Source organism: Pogona vitticeps, chromosome 2 (genome assembly GCF_051106095.1).
Source record: "Pogona vitticeps strain Pit_001003342236 chromosome 2, PviZW2.1, whole genome shotgun sequence".
In the NCBI taxonomy this organism is placed as follows: Eukaryota; Metazoa; Chordata; class Lepidosauria; order Squamata; family Agamidae; genus Pogona; species Pogona vitticeps.
Genome location: NC_135784.1, coordinates 281878230 through 281894875, shown reverse-complemented (window position 1 = coordinate 281894875; position 16646 = coordinate 281878230). Strand labels below are relative to the sequence as shown.

The following is a 16646-nucleotide window of genomic DNA, read 5'->3' as shown; positions in this document are numbered from 1 at the left end:
TCTCTTTGACCAAGGAAGACTGCAGCTGACACTGCGTGCCACAGCAGCTACTTGGCATCCAGTTAGAAAGCTGGATCCCCCAAATTTAGGGGATCAAACATCATTAAAGGAAATGCAATTCCATTTAAAATCAGTTAAACAGATGAACAAGCTCCTGTGTAAGAGAACTGTCTGCTAGGAGAGGCTCCATTTTACTCAGATGGAATTTCAAGTTTATTAGCTCTCACCCATTAGTCTCTGGCCTAGGGCTTCCACTGCCTTCCCTGAACCCAATAAAAAAGGAAAAATGGATTTCTGTTCCAAGTTCTGAACTAGGTAGTAGAAATGTTTAGCAAGCCACATTTTAGGCAACTCTAGAATGAGGATGAGAAACCTGTTGAGAAAGAAATAATTTACAATTTCTCTTAGTTTGTGAGCAATTTCATTTCATAGGACTTTCACGTTCCAGAAAAGTGATATACCAGCAGGTACAAGCAAACATCATTCCTGTGCCTGTAGTCATTCCCAGTTAGAACTCGTGAATGACAGTTTAAAAAGCAACTTGGAGAATCTGTGAATACCGCAGATAGATCTCAAGATTAGACCACTGTAATGCGCTCTATGTGGGGCTTTCTTTGAGGCTGCTACGGAAACTACAGGTGGTGCAGAATGCGGCGGCCAGATTACTCAGTGGAGTGAGAAAATTCCAACATATCTCGCCCACTCTGGCTGCATTGCATTGGCTGCCCATCCGATTCCGCATCGACTTCAAAGTGTTTACATATAAAGCCCTAAACGGTTTAGGGCCTCGATATCTGGCGGAATGCCTACTCCCACCAAGTTCTACCCGTGTCACTCGAGCGAGCCAGGAGGTGAGGCTGAGGAGCCTAACGCCGAGGGAGGCCCGGAAGGAGAAGACAAGAAACTGGGCCTTCTCGGCGGTGGCTCCTCACCTCTGGAACAATCTACCTCCTGGGATTCGCGGGGCTCCCTCACTGGGTATCTTTAGGAAGCAATTAAAGACATGGCTGTTTCGGCAGGCCTTTCCTCCAGACAATCCCTGATTCTCCTTTTCTTTTCCTCTCTATCTGGTTTCTATCTTTCTAAGTTTTTATTATTTGCTGTTTTATATATGTATATTTTAACTATTTGATGATTGTTAGCCGCCTAGAGTGGCCCTGAGTTGGCTAGATAGGCGGGATATAAATAAAATAAATAAATAAATAATAGTATGAACTGTATAAAATATATTTGCCATAATATGCCTAGATCCATTTGAGATTCAGTATGAAGTGAGACTGGTTCTATTTAAATAATTTCAAATATACACCTCTGATCCTAAATGTGGACATAAATTTCCTTTACGTCAGTACAACACACAAATAGGGGTTAAATCTACACTTAAGTTGGTTGCACTTACTTATTGAGATCAATGTGACAAGTTAATCATGACTAGAGATAAGCACAAATCAAAAAAATTAATTACCAAATTCATTCAAAAATTGCTAATTTGTTGATTCCTGCCAACCTAGCAATTCAAAAGCATGTAAAAATGCAAGTAGATAAATAGGTACTATCTCAGTGGGAAGGTAACAGCGTTCTGTTTCTAGTCACGCTGGCCACGTGATCATGGAAGCTATCTTTGGACAAATGTTGGCTCTATGGTTTGGAAATGGGGATGAGCACCGCGCCCTAGAGTTGGACACGACTGGACTAAATGTCAAGGGGAACCTTTACCTTTACCTAGTCATATAAGTCAATGTCCCCAACAAATACAAATCAATGAATTATTAACGATTTTTTCCATCAATTTGTTTGGCTTTGGAGTGGTTCCCAAGGCATCTAGAGACATCAAAATTACAGGCAAGCCTCCTCTGACTCCCATCCAAGTGTGGTGAAGATAGGGTTTCAGATGTCTAAGTTTGTATAACCACAAAGAGGACACACACACCCAGGAAAGTCTCTCCTCCCCCCCCCCCCGGCACCTAGAGACAACAAAATCACACTGAAGCTTTCCATGACTCTGCTCTACAATCCCTCCAATTTGCTGAAGATTAGGTTTTCTTAAGCCAGCTGCTAAAGAGCACTTTCCTGAGGGGACCCACTTTGCGAGTGTATAACTTGGATGTCTGAAGCCCAATCTTCACCAAACATGGAGGGATTGTAGAGGAAAGTCAGTAGAAGTTTCTCTGTAGTTTTGGTGTCTCTGGGTGTCTGAGGCAACTTTCCTGGGGGGAGATTTCTTGTGGGTGTATAACTCAGATATCCAAAACCCAAACTTCACCAAACTTGCAGGGCTTGTAGAGGAGAATACAGGGACTCTGAAAATTTGGTGTGTCTTGGTGCTTGGTGGGTATTTTACGAGTATAGGGTTTTAAAGTAAAAAAAAATGACAAATCAGTTTGTCAATTCCTTAGAAAAAATTTGTAAATTTGTACAGTAATCTAATTCATCAACCTTGATTAAACACCATTTTTCTGATTCATGCCCATCTCTAATCATGACCTACTAATCCTAAAGGGTGGTACAATAGATCATCTAACACTTCTAAAGTTTTGTAGGCTCCCATCAATCAGGGTGGGTAGTGAGGTGGGCAGATGTATCTTTGTTTTTACAATTGTCAATTCTGTTCAACCTTTGATCTAAAAAGAGCAAAAAAAAATATCTGTGAGGGCCCTAATCTTGACGTTTTTTGAAATAATGAAAACTGTTCTGCCCCCAGAACATTCTGATTTGAGGCCCAGTACAAGCAGAAAACAGAATCAATGGTAGATACATATACAAAGTTCTCTGTGACATACCTTAGCACCACCACAGAGTAGAGCTCATCTCCCTGCAATGGAACTGTACTAATCCATCCTAACTACAAGTTATGATCTACAGGTTAGGATCGTCTTCCTATTCTCCATAAAAATCAATAAGATATCCCTACATCCAATATTGTGGGTTGGTTTAGACATAAAAGTAGGGCACAGTTTTCTTACATTGTGGTTTATCCAGAATGAGCAAGTGTACTGATGTTCATTGCTTAAATCTGTCCATTTTGTTCTTGTTGCCCATGAGAGAGCTGTACAAGCCAGGAAGTCTCTGACTGTGACTATTAACTGCTGCATTTAGACTAACTTTTCTGGTTTTTTGTTCTAAACAAGCAAAAATCATAAACCAGAAACAAACGCTGAATTGTGTGCTTGTTAAGAGAATCAAATAACTAGAGTTCCCACTTCAGACCTAATACTGAACAACTGATGGACTAGTTTCTTTAGCTATTTCCGCTGGCACAAATGGATGAACAGAAGTGCCAGCTAATATGATGTGCAAACAAAGTTAGATTATGTAGAATGAAACACACTGGTTCAATAGACCTTAACTAATGTGCTTACTGCTATAGTCTTATTTTCTAATACTGTAGTTCACATTTCACAATCAAATCATGGACTGGCTATCAAGACCATGCCTTGATATTCTGGCTCCTTGTTCCCCATACTAAGTCTGGTTTCCTTCCCCTGTTTCTTGGCCTGAGCAAATTTCATGCTCTCTCCATCACATCACCTGTAATAAGATCATTACAGAAGGGAAACAGTAATCCCTGGCATCCAGTGCTGAATAAGTTGATTGGCAAGCCAATTCAGTGCTATGCCACTAAAAAATAATTTTTACAAAATTATTACTTTTTCTTGCTTCACACACAGATAGGGAGACTGGGGGAGACAAGAAAGTGGATCTTCTTTCGTTTTTCTTTTCCTGCATAATTAAAGTGTAAACTGCCCAAAGAGTGCATTAAGCACTATGGGGTGGTATATAAGTAGCGCACTTTGTTTTTTGCTTTTTTTCCCCTTTCTTTTTAAAGGAAAGAATGGACTTAATAGGTTGCTTGAGGTGCAGTATGGTTTCCTGTCCTGAAACTACCCAGTCCTTGCAAGAATTGTCCAAAATGCCATACTACACCACTATATGACTTTAAGCGCCCCTGTTTAACCTGATCTAGCCTGATCCAATGTGGCCATCTAATTGCACTCTTGGTTTGTCCAATTTAGATTTTAGTATAACTTAAAAACTAAATCATGGAGATGAGACTTGGAGCTTATGGGGGAGGAGAGAGAAGGCCATAAGTCTGAGACACAGCATTGATGACCAAACCATCGTTTGCCTGTAACATTTGAACCGAGTAGAGGCATTGTTTCTACAGTTGGAAAGTTATAATTCCTACCTTTGTGAAGGCTGATTTTACAGGAATGAATGTATAACTAATAATGTGTTCCATGTTATAATATGCTGGAACATTTGAAAGGTCTGCTTGCTCATTTAATAGGCTACAGTTTGTGCTAACAAGATTTCCCCCCTCTCCCAATGCTATTTAAAAGTCAAAAGAAAATAGTGTTAAATATTTATTGGAAGACAAAACACGTAGGTGACGTTGGAGACATAAGGCCTTGAGCTGACATGTTAAGAATAACAATTCTAACTTCTTTGTACTCTTGAAGTGTAAAGGACACAGACGTTCTCTAAGTGTTGTCCTAAAGACTATGCTTGCCAAAGGATGTCTATGTTTGTTACTGGCTAGTAAGAGAAATGAGAAAAACGAATGTAAACATGGATGTAGTTAAACGTCCCCTGCAATTTGTATCTATTTTTGTTGAATTCCTGAGTTGTACCATACTTGTGAGGCAGCCGTAAAGAAACCACTGGGTAAAGTATTTGTTGCTACTGTGAAGGTCTTCACTACTTTTTCCATTTTTGTGCCTTGAGGATCCTGGATACATAGCAGACTTTGATCTCATGTTCTGTATAGTAGGAGGGTAATGACAGTGATGATGATAGAAAGAGGAAATATGCAGTTGCTTGCTGTTGAACTGACATGTTTTTAATAGAATGCACATATTAAGTTTAATCTGTAATGGTATTCCTATTTAATTATGCATTATTTTATCTCCTTTTTTTGCAGTTAAGATCCTAGGTGATAATTCATGTGAACAGTTTCCCAAGAGGGTTTTTCCCTTTAATTTTGTCAACAATCACATGATCAGATAATGCTTCCACACCTATACTGGAGATGAACTTTTTATTCCTACCCTATAGCATTTTGCCATTAACAGTACACAGTAATTGATGGTACTACAGCAAAGAAGGACTTTATGGTATGGTTTCTTACAAAATTATACTGTTACTGCTGGAGATGAGTTAAAATTGAGTAGCTACACTTTTGACCTTGTGGCTACTTGTCATCTACATGTGTTTGTTAAGGGCTTTTCTGTTCAAATTTGTTTCCAAATTGCTGCCAAATTCCTCTCCTTCTGCTGATTTACCTCTTTCGTTCTTTATTTTCTTTCTTTCTTAGATTTTTATCTCACCTTTCTTTCCTGGTGGGAACCCAGGGCAGTATATAAATAAATCGAAAACAATTAGTTAAAACAAATTAATTTAGATTAAAAACTATAATATAAACATATTTTTAAAATTATTTTAAAACTATCAGGAATACAATCAGTGACCTTTGCTGTGGTCTCCAGTGTTACATCCTTGCAGTTGAGGATCTTCCCAATGTTGTTGAGCTCTCATCATCCCTTGCCATTCATTATGTTGGCTGGGTCTGAAATCACTTTTCCCCGCTCTGATAGAGACTATACTTCAACTCTGTTGAGTGGTTCTAGCTTAAGAGGCTTCAAGAGTACAACATTCAGAATCTCTATAATCCAAAGACTATAAAAAGCTCAAAGAATCTTATAGCTGGGGGGCTGTTTTAGGGAATGAAAAATATTTTTGGATTCAAATACTGCCTTTCCTTTTTCAGTGCCTTTAACTAGATTTGAGTGGCTGGATCCAATTGTAGAAACCTCGAAGGAATTTTTAGTGCTGACTTCCAACCCACTCCTCAAACTATAGCGGTGTGCTTGAAATGATTTATTTTACACACACACACACACACACACACACATACACACACACACACGTATGTATGTATACATGTGTGTGTGTGAGAGAGAGAGAGAGATGCATAAATTATATGATTCTTAGACCATTTTCTGGGTTATGGTCACTGCTTTTATAGAAAGTGAAAACCAGCCAGTATGTTGTGCACTACTGTCAGGGTGTGTTATCTGAAGTAAAATGATTGCCTGTAAGACATTCTTACGTGTCCACATGAATGGCCACACATTGAGGTATAATTTTCATTTTCTGTCAAGATATAAGCCATTACCAATTTGTTATATTTTCTTTTATTTGGCAATCTTTCCCTCCTCTGCATTTTTGGCTGAATTGTCCTGTTGGCATGGAATACAGCAGACATTTGGGTACTTTTCAGATATATTTTACTTCTCTGTGCAAGAATATTTTTTAAAAATTACAACTCTATGGTAAACAGTCTGTAGGGTGTTTGATAATTACTACCAGACTTTAGTGTTTTACAAGGCATTTGAGGAAGCATTGTTAAAAGATCTAAAGCAAACATGATAGGATAGAGTTTCATTCTGAAATACAGAAACTTAGTGGGATATGCCTCTGTTGTCTGAAACTCAGTAATAGCTCTGTCTGCATTGTTCGCTCTTTTGCCTCCACAAAACAAAGTCACAGAATGAAAGTGATATAAAATGCAGGTTGTAAATGCTGACGGGACACTTCCAGGACTGTCATTGTCGCCTCGTACAAATCTACTCAACCCTCTTCTACATGATGAACACAGATTTGGCACAGAAATTACACTTACTGCATTTACTCATCTTTTCTTGGAAGAGGCTAAAGTTGAGGTGTCCTATACTGATAAATTTAACTGGGAACTATTTTTATGACTGTTGTTAAAAAGGTGTTTTCAATGTCTTCAGCTTTTTGTTTCACAGTTTGTTTACAGCTTTGATCTACCCCTCTTTTTTTTTCTTTTGACACATCACAGAGAATTGCTGAATTGCCCGAAAAGCTTTCTTTTGGAGGTGCCTATGTGGTTCCATCTCATTGGCCCCTACGGACAGAACGTATGTTAATTTGGGTACAGTGAGAAAACGCAGACAGAGGAGCACTGAAACTTTACCTACAAAGCCAGGCCTTCTCATGAGGTTGAGTGAAATCATTGGCCCAGGTTGGAGGAGTGACAATGAATTGCCGCCACCCCCTCTTTCTTTCTTTCTCTCACACACACAAAGTTCAAGGAGGGATTGCTGTTAGCTCAGTAAACTGCCATGGTACGGTAGCTACTCCAGAGAGCTGTGCTGGTGTCACATTCCCATTACAGCAATTGTGGCCCATGGGATGATAGTTTGTGCCCCCTACCTTAATATGAAAGTTTAAGGAGTGGGAGCAGCGGCGGCAGCACCTACTTGGCAAGTGTGGGGCTTCCTCCCCGTCTCATAGGGGCTGGGTCCCGCCTGCCTCTTGAGTCACAGGACTTGCTATTAAGTCAGACTTCAGTCACACTGGTGACTCAGGTCGGACTTGACTTGGAACCCATCCACACCCTCTCTTTTTTCTGGTCTTTAATAGGGACTCAGACTTGGGGTTTGGGGCTCAGGACTTGGGACTTGGTACCAAAGACTCAGACTTGAGACTTGGATCCAAAGACTTAGCAACATCCCTGGTCTCTGATTATCAAATATCCAGATTGGGACCTCTGAGCCCTGGTTCCCTTACACCACTCTTCTTGGACCATTTTTGGAGACAAATGTCTCCATCTTCTCAATGTTTTTAAGGGGTATAAATTGAGCAGCAAAGCTAGACATACAGTAAATTAAACCAGTCAGCTAGTAATTTTTCTGAAAGGGTAATCTATCCATTTCATTTTTATATGAACACATTAGTAACTGATGAATTTGGTTAATAAACTTCATTTGAATTTCTGCATGGATGCTAATCAGATTATTATTTACTAGAATAATTAAATTTCTCTCTTTCCCACCACTTTGTTTTCCTTTGGACTAAACATAGCCAGTCCCTTCATCCTTGCTTCATGCTTCTGGCATTTCACATCTTTTCCAGATAGAGTTACTTTCTGAACGTTTCTACATTTTTCAGTCTTTCTCTAAGAACACAAGGCCCAAAACTGGACAAAACAGGCAAAAGCTGAGAAAGAACAAACTGACTACCTTCTTCATATCAGGATTTATATCATCCTGTGTGGGTGGCGTACCTTTGCTGGATATATTTCAGGCATACAGTATTTTTTTAACCAGTCTTAATCATATCAGATTTCAAAGCAGTGGTACTCAGCCAGCAGTATGCAAATGGCTGATGGGATGCAGAAGTAATCTTGGTGGGAGAAGAAGGTTTTATAGCAATTGCTAAAAATTCACTTGCACTCACAACCCACACATCACCCTGCAAGAGTGATACTCTGTAATTTTTTTTGTTTTACAGTTTTAATGTAGCAATGACATTTATGAGCCTGCCCAGAGATTACAATAATCAGGGGAGGCCTTTCTCTCAGTCCCACCACCCTCACAGGCGTGCTTAGTGGAGACACAGGAGAGGGCCTTCTCCATTGCTGTTCTGAGACTCTGGAATGCCCTCCCATGGAAAGCCAGACTGGCTCCATCTTTGCTGTCCCGCAAGCAGGCAAAGACCTTTCTCTTCAAACAGGCTTTTCCTCAGAGACTGGTTGCCTGAGAGGGGTTTTTCAAATTGGATTATTGTGCTCTGATGCTTTTAAATGTATCTTTTTTATTGATTTTATTTACCATTTTAATATGATACTTGTCTAGTTCTTTTTAAATATTTGTATATTTACTGTTTTTAGCTTTTAAATATTGTCCTTTTAATGTTGTAAGCCACCTTGGGTCCTTTTAAGGAGAAAGGCAGGGTGTCTGTCTGTCTGTCGGTCTGTCTGTCTGTCTGTCTGTCTGTCTGTCTGTCTGTCTATCTATCTTATCTATCTATCTTATCTATCTATCTATCTATCTATCTATCTATCTATCTATCTATCTATCTATCTATCTATCTATCTATCTATCTATCTATCTATCTATCTATCTATCTATCTATCTATCTATCTATCTATCTATCTATCTATCTATCTGCACATTTTCCACCTCTGATTCAGAAGCATTATCTGCATGGCCTACACAGGCCATACCAGACCCACTTAAGTGCTTGTCAGCTACAAAGAACTTTCATCTGCAGGGCCACTGAAATTGTGCATCGGGACGGATCCCAATAGAACTCTTGAAGGATAGATCTCCATAGACCTTTTGAGAGGAAACTATGTAAATATTTCTTCTGAGCATGTTGGGAGCACATTTCATAAAAACGTAGAAGGCTGCAAGAAACAGTGTTCTGCAGATTGCCTCTTAAAGCATTTTATCAGAGTAAAGTAGTTTGTGCTAAGTCATTTATGGAAGATGTGTAATGAATGACTTTATCCCCACACAGTACTTTGTGTGTTGGCACTGGCCCTGCCATTGGGCAGAGTGAAGAAACAACCCCAGGCAGCAGATACAGAGAGCTAGGGAGTGGTGCCATGTTGTAGGAGGGATAGCGCTTTGTGTACCATAGAGCTCCATACTAGCTAAAGTGGCCTGTCTTCAGGTGTTTGTCCTTCAACAGTGTTGAAGTAAGACTCCCTTATCAGTCCAGTCATCTTTTATCTATGATATAGGAAGGAGCACAGCTTGGAAATAATATGCTAAAATCAATGTACTAAATTTGTTACTTGGGGGGGGGGAGCTATGCCAGAAAAAGACCCTCAAAATCTAATGTTTAAAATCTAATGTTTTAAAAAGTAATTTTACCCAGAGTTTAACTTGTTAAAAGTGTTAGTTGTGTGTCCTTCTATACAGTAGGTTATATTAGTCCACATTATTCTGCCACATAAGGGAAGTGGTCCATTGTTTCGTTTTATAAAATAGTTGTATACTAGGTAGCCCAAGCTTGGCCCAATAAATTCATGTGGACTTTATAGCTGGAAACCTTAATTAATACATTGATTTGTTTATGGGATTTCGCTGGGATTTATAGTCTAAGATTATAAGGAACCCCAAGTTTAGGAACTGTTGCTCCATAAAGAGCCGGTTGGCCAGGATGGGATAATTGATATAGCCCTCCCCATATACAGTAGTTCTGTACAAAGGAAAGGCCTAACCTACTAGTGAAAATCTAATTGAACAACCCATATCACAGCTGCCAGGGAAAAATCATCCGCTTGAATTAATTAAATGATTGATGAGTAAACATTTTAAAAACTTCTACTGTTGCAGAGAGGGTCTCTTTCATTTGCCACAAACTGTGGAATGGTGGTGGTGGGGAAACCTAGATTCAAAATGGTTGAATCTACATTTAGTGGTTCAATCATACTGTACAGTGGCAACAATCAGAAAAAGAGACCCTCCTTGTACCAGTAAATGTTTCCTTCCTTTTCTGTTTCCTGTTCATTTAATCAGTTATTTCATTTTGTGTATTATTCAACAAATTTTCAGGCAGTAGTTGATTGGGCAGTTCACCTAGGTATTCAGCAGTAGGTTGGAGCTACAGAGACCACTAAGGAAGGGCCAGACAAATGATGCCAGTTCCATCTTGCACAAAGGCTGTCAGGTTGAGGTTTTACTCTAATAACATTATTTTCCAAACATTATCCATGGGAGATTGAAGCTGGTAATTCATTATTATTATTATTATTATTATTATTATTATTATTATTATTATTATTATTATTATTATTATTATTATTATTATTATTATTATTATTATTATTATTATTATTGAAGCAATACTCTTGACCTGATTTGAGTGCAATAGGAATGGAGCTGCTTCAGCCTTAGTCATTACCTGGCGTCATATAGGCCAGCAGCTCTCTGACACAAGTGTCAGTGAGACCTGTATCTTCAGGGAAAACTTAAGTTGGTGTTTGAAAGAAATATGCTGGGAGTAACTAATTACCTCTTTATGGTGCCAAACCGGACCTCCTGATGGTTGGTCTTGGACAGTAATTCCCAGAAACCTAGAGAAATAATGTACATTGTTGACTGTTTTAACTATGATGTCTGGGATTTAGATTCTAATTCCGTTTTTATTCCTGAGATTCCAGAACTAGGATCTAAATAGAGACATGGGTGTGAGTGACATGTACAGTATCCTCCACAGTGAGTCCATTAAACTGACATGTTATTAACACTAGTTTAATGAGTTAAACATTTTCACCAATTAGTTAATTCTCCAGGCTCTTATATCCAGCAAGTAACTTTTAAACCTAACATTCCAGGCTCTGCAGAGAATCACAATCCTCCCTTTCACCTCAAGCAGCAAAATGTCTTTGGTTGGCTCCGTTGGGTGTTCTTTAAGATACACGAGTAGATATACTTCAGGCTTTTAAATACTTCAAAATGTTATGCTACAGCATCACATTTCTGGAGACCTTCATGGCCAGACATCTGGAATTTTTCCAGGCCTCCTCATAAAAGCCGACAATGGCTATGCTAAAGATTTTGACTGAAGGAATCAGTGCCTCTTCACAGTAGGCTGGATGTAGGCTTGCAGTCCTCTGTAATAGTTCTTAGACTGTTTAGATTTTATCCAGCTGCTCAGATTCTCAGTGTGCTTGGCTACTGTGAGTCCAGATTGAGGTCTGAGGACAGCAGAATGCCTTGAGGATATGAGCTGCAGCGAAGATAGTAGACTAATTGAATTATTACTCTGCTCCAATAAGGCCTCCTTGTACCTTTTAAGACATGCTTTGTAATTTTGTGTACATCAGTATGCTGTCTGGAATTACATCTGGCCTTCACATTATCATGTCTCATATCCATTTTGCACTGTTGGTATGTTCTCTTTAAAGCACTTGGTTAATCTGCTTTATCAAAACATTTGAAGTATGTTTCTGTGACAGTTTGGGGAAATGTTTTAAATAGAGTGTATGTGTGAACTGTTCCTGTAAATGATAGAACAAAGGCATCATGTCTGTGCCTTGCACAGTGGAAATACTGGAAGCATAAATCATAATGGTTTTATATGTCTGTGTTTTTGATGTGATTGCAAAACCCAGTCGCATTTTTTAGTAGTTCTGTGTCAAGGCTATGAGTTCTGACAGCTTGGCTTTTCATAGACATATTAATATCCCACTAGACAAGTTGTTCAAAAAGTTTTAAGAGGAAAACGACCACATTGGGCCTTTCAAAGGAGTGGAGGGGGGGGGGACAAATGTATGGAAGCAGCTTTAACAAGTAAAACTTATGTTAACATCAACCCGGTGGTAGCTGGTCCATTAGGGCAAGTGGGATGCTTTCCCACCTCAAGCTCAGGTTACCCACAGCCATCCCACTCCAGCCTGACTCTGTGCTGGAAGCAGAAGGCCTGAATATGTAAGAATGCTTGCCTGCCTGCCTGCTGTCTCTGAGTGTGTAAGAGAGAGAATATTCACTTTGGCCTCCATCTCCACCTCCATGTGCCTCCTGCCCCACCAGCCACAATTACAACCTTTAATTTGCTTCTTTTTTTTTTTTTTTGAACTACAGCTCCCAGAATTCTCCCAAGAATTCCCCACACAGAATTCTGGAAGTTCCAGACCATAGACCCACACTACTACATTTCACTACCTGGACCATGGCCTTGACCCAGAGACTAGATTGCTGTCTCAGGCCTACTAATATACAAAAAAGGAAGCTGCTATGATGTTTCTAGGCATCTTAGTTCTTTGGGAAGTGATCTCTATTCAGTCTTAAGAAGCAACTGAACTAAAACCAAATGTACATCTAGGAGCTGATGTGCACAGATGCAAAAGTAGTCCGATGCTGCACAAGGCATATACTGTAATTGAATCATGGATTGTGCAAAATATGAATCAAATTAAACCTCAAAGTCATAATGCAAGAAGTAGAATGTTAAAACAGGAAATTTGCCTACTCAGATAGGCCAGAAAATAAGATGACCATGAAAAAGAATAATTTATATTAAAATATTCCAGTCTCGTAGGGGAGAAGTGAGATACATGTAAGCATTTTAGGGCCCAACTCATACAGTTACAAAAGGAAAAAGAACCCCTTCTGTTATGACTTGTAGTAGTTAGTTGAAAACAGTTCTCTGAGCCTGTATCCTCTTTGGTCAGACTTTCTATAATGGTAGGTTGTACAACCAGTTTGTCCTTGTGCAACAAAGTAGTTAATACTCCTTGAGCTGTTGGTTCCAATAGGGCAATCAATACCATGTTTCCCTGAAAATAGGACAGGGTCTTATATTAATTTTTGCTCCAAAAATGCATTAGGGCTTATTTTCAGGGGATGTTTTTTTCATGTACAACAATCTACATTTATTCAAATAGAGTCATGTCATCTTCTTCTGGTTGCTGCACAACGGTGAAGGGTGGGGTTTTGCTTAACTGGGGCTTATTTTGGGGGTAGGTCTTATATTACAAGCATCATGAAAAATCATACTAGGGCTTATTTTCAGGTTCGGTCTTATTTTCAGGGAAACAGGGTACTTGCACAGCAGCAGGAACACATGATCTGCTGGATTTCAACAGGATGATGGCCCTGATTCATACCTCTTTAACAGACAGGCACCTGGTGCTAACTTGGTCAGGTTTGAATGTCCTCTAATAACTACACACCTTAGTTAGATATAGGTGCTTTTGAATCTAGCTAATATCTCTGAACATCTACCAGTGAGGAATCCTTCCTTCCTTTATTGAAGGCATACCTAAAATCTTAAGTTTTCTTACCGTTTTTTTCACCATTAATGATCTGTCTAAGAGTTAATCATATATATTAAGCAGTACTCTAATGGATTTGTAAATCAGGAATGTGTATATATACTTCCATTGCTTTCTAAGTTGAAGAGTTTTGTTACTTTGCGGGGACCTCATTTAGAACTTGAGAGATTTGTTTACAAATTCTCTTCAGTAATTAGCTTTATTGTTTGGAGTTTAGAGACAGGACATCAATCTTTCTTCCACTGTTTTCCTACTAATTAGCCTTTATATCACAGTTTTGGTTTTGTACCAAAGTCTCCTTTTCTCATGATTGATTAAATACTCCCACTAGACTTATGAAATACAGTTTAAGATTTGCAGGTCTTGCACTTTGCAATCCCACCATGTGTTGCCTCTGCATAGCCTTCATTCATTTTAATGCGACTTTACAGGAGCCATCTTGTGCAGAGTCAGTAGAGAGAAAGACGTGCACTGATAGAAGATATCCTCTACTTCTATGCTTCTGAATATGTTAGCAGACACGTCATGCTTCTACACTTCTTTTGCTTTCTGGTTTCAATGGTGTGACTGGACCAGGAATTATTCTGCTGTACTCACAGAATAAGTGGCAATTGGCAATCTGGATCAAGACTGAAGCCAAAACATACAGGAGGGGTACCAAAATCTGAGGATTCTCTGCCATCTGAAGTAGTCAAAGTATTGGTGATGTCTCTCAGTTTAGCTTTTGCAGAAGCTCCATCGAAACCTACAAGGTCATTCAACAGAAAGAAATCACAGTTGATTTTCTCATGAGAATAGGATAAATCCACATGATTAAGAAGATTGATCTGGTCTACAATTTTTTAGAAGTTGTCTGCCTCAGAGAGAAACTGTGCTTATTATGTATTTTGATGTGCTGAATTCGAATATGACAATTAATACAGCTGATTGGCTACTGTTTCCAAGATATTTAAGTTTTTACATTTTACATCTATGTATATTGTGTAGATAAGGGACGTGGTGGCGCTGCGGGTTAAACCGCAGAAGCCTCTATGCTGCAAGGTCAGAAGACCAGCAGTCGTAAGATTGAATCCACATAACAGAGTGAGCTCCCGTTGCTTGTCCTAGCTCCTGCCAACCTAGCAGTTCGAAAGCATGTACAGTGGTGCCTCACATTACGATGTTAATTCGTTCCAGCGAAATCGCTGTAGAACGAAAATGTCATAATGCGAAACTCTATAAAGAGCCGTACTGTAGCACCACAGAGGTCTATCTAGTCCAACTTTCTGTTCACACAGATGTCAACCCATTGCCTATGGGAAGCCTCCAGCAGAACATTAGTGTGATTGTTCCACCATTTCCTTTGCCCCAGAACACAGAGTCACTCTGCTTCTGAAGCTGGAAGTGATACATTCCTTCCCTGGCTAGTAGACATTGATGATCCCAGCATGCATGATTTTACCTAATCCCCTTTTAGAACAACCTACATTGGTAGCAGTCACTACATCTTGTGGTTATAAATTCTACAGTTTAACTGTGCACCATGAATAAATATATTACGTTGGTTCTTGGTCTCCTACCATTATGCTTCAGGGTCTGACTCTAGGCTATAGTATTAAAAGAGAGGGAGAAAAACTTGGTTTTGATTCTGTAGGATTAATCTGCATATTTAAGATATGCAGATGATAGCATATTGCTGTCAGAAAGCAGCAATGATGAAAGTGAAAGAAAATTGAACATAAAAGATAAAACCCATGGCCACAGAAGAAATGTGCAACTGAAGAAAATGAAATTCTGAAATTCTTAATTCTGAAATTCTTAAAAATTAAATCTTCAGTCAGTTCAGTCATCAATCCAATGGGATATTAAAGTAGCACACTTTGCTTTAAAGCCAAGAAATCAGAAGAAAGAGACTCAGAAAGGCGTCAATGAAGGAACTACACAAGCTCATTAAGTGAAAGGACATGTCACTAGAGATCAAGGCCAAGATCATCAGCACTATTGTATTCCCAATTATTATATACAGATGTGAAAGTAGGACAGTGAAGAAAGCTGATGGGAAAAACATTGATTCATCTGAATGAGTTGTGCTGGAAAAGATTTGTGGATTCCCTGGACCTCCAGAAAGGCAAACAAGTAGGTCCTAAATAAAATAAAGCCTGAACTGGGAGCAAAATGATGAAACTGAGACTGTCATACTTTGGGCACATCATGAAAAGACTCACCGGAGGAGAGAATAATGCTAGGAAAATTTCAGGGCAGCAGGAAGAGAGAAGAATCAAATATGAGATGGATAAACTCCATAAAGGAAACTACAGTCTTGAATTTACAAAAGCTGAGCAGGGCTGTTGAGGACAGGACATTTTGGAGACAACTCATTCATGAGGTTGCCATAAGTCAGAAGCCTCTTAACGACACATTACAACAGGATTCATCTGTTCCTGTTCCACTTCTAAACTTATTTTTGGTGTTCGTGGTTTTATTCAAGACATGTTTTTTTCTACCTTTTTTCCTAGCTATGTTTTATTTGTAGTTTGGTCAGTCATTTGTCCGTTCTGCCTTGGACACATCTCCTTTTCTTGCTCATTTCTTTTTAAACATTCTTTGCTCCTTTTTCCTCAATTTATTTTTCTTCTCGGTCTCTTCTGTTTCTCATCTGTCTCCTGTCTTCCTGTGCCACCCGCTACTCTGCTGGAAATGAAAAGCGTGCCAGTGAGTTCATTCTTCCAGAACAACTAACACTTCTTTTCCTGGGGAAGGAGACCTCTTCTGCTTTGATCTGTGAAATCACTCATCTGTTTTGTCTGTCTGCCTGCCTGCGTTTGTATGCTACAGTTCTAGGGCAAAACGGAGGGAAAGTGTTGCGACATTTTCTTTCTGCTGTTTGCAGTTCTAACATTTCCAACATCGCAATTCACTGTCTTTGCTGAAACATTTTAAAATTTAATGGCATACTTTCCTTCTCCCTTGCCCCTTTTGATAGTATAGATCTCAAGGCATTATGAAATAAAAAGCACTTTTCTGTTGCTCCCTTTTTGCACACACATGCTATAATCCTAGATATAACTAC

The 16646-nt window shown here is 39.2% G+C and overlaps 2 protein-coding genes across 2 annotated transcripts in view; both read left to right on the top strand.

The window, feature by feature from the left end:
- LOC144586390 (uncharacterized) overlaps positions 1-16646 on the top strand; it is a 439742-nt gene that overhangs the window by 199045 nt on the left and 224051 nt on the right. The window lies entirely within an intron of this gene.
- CWC27 (CWC27 spliceosome associated cyclophilin) overlaps positions 1-16646 on the top strand; it is a 131317-nt gene that overhangs the window by 108161 nt on the left and 6510 nt on the right. The gene's annotated exons all lie outside the window — the stretch shown is intronic.